The sequence below is a fragment of the Rhagoletis pomonella genome, unplaced genomic scaffold (genome assembly GCF_013731165.1).
Source record: "Rhagoletis pomonella isolate Grant_MI unplaced genomic scaffold, Rhpom_1.0 Rhpom_scaffold_00015, whole genome shotgun sequence".
In the NCBI taxonomy this organism is placed as follows: Eukaryota; Metazoa; Arthropoda; class Insecta; order Diptera; family Tephritidae; genus Rhagoletis; species Rhagoletis pomonella.
The window spans coordinates 6,840,329-6,840,628 of NW_023458569.1; positions in this window are offsets into that span (position 1 = coordinate 6,840,329).

Genomic DNA, 300 nt, shown 5'->3' on the forward strand with positions numbered 1-300 from the left:
TCATCGTACCAGTTGTTCTTTCGGGCTCGCTGAAATCCAACTACTTCGGCGGCGGTACTTAATGATCGGGAAATGTGGTTCCACTGCTCGCGTACGTCGGATTGTTGAAGAGTGCTCTCAGAGAGCAGGTGTGTGAGTCGAGTGGCGACTATTTGAGCAAATAAATACTGCATCGGACGTACTGTTTGAACCTCTAAAACTACTGTACAAGAAGAAGAATGACAACAAGAAAATATTAAGGACAGATATGGAAGGGAATACACCGACTGCAAAAACAAAGGGGGTAAAAATCACGGACTT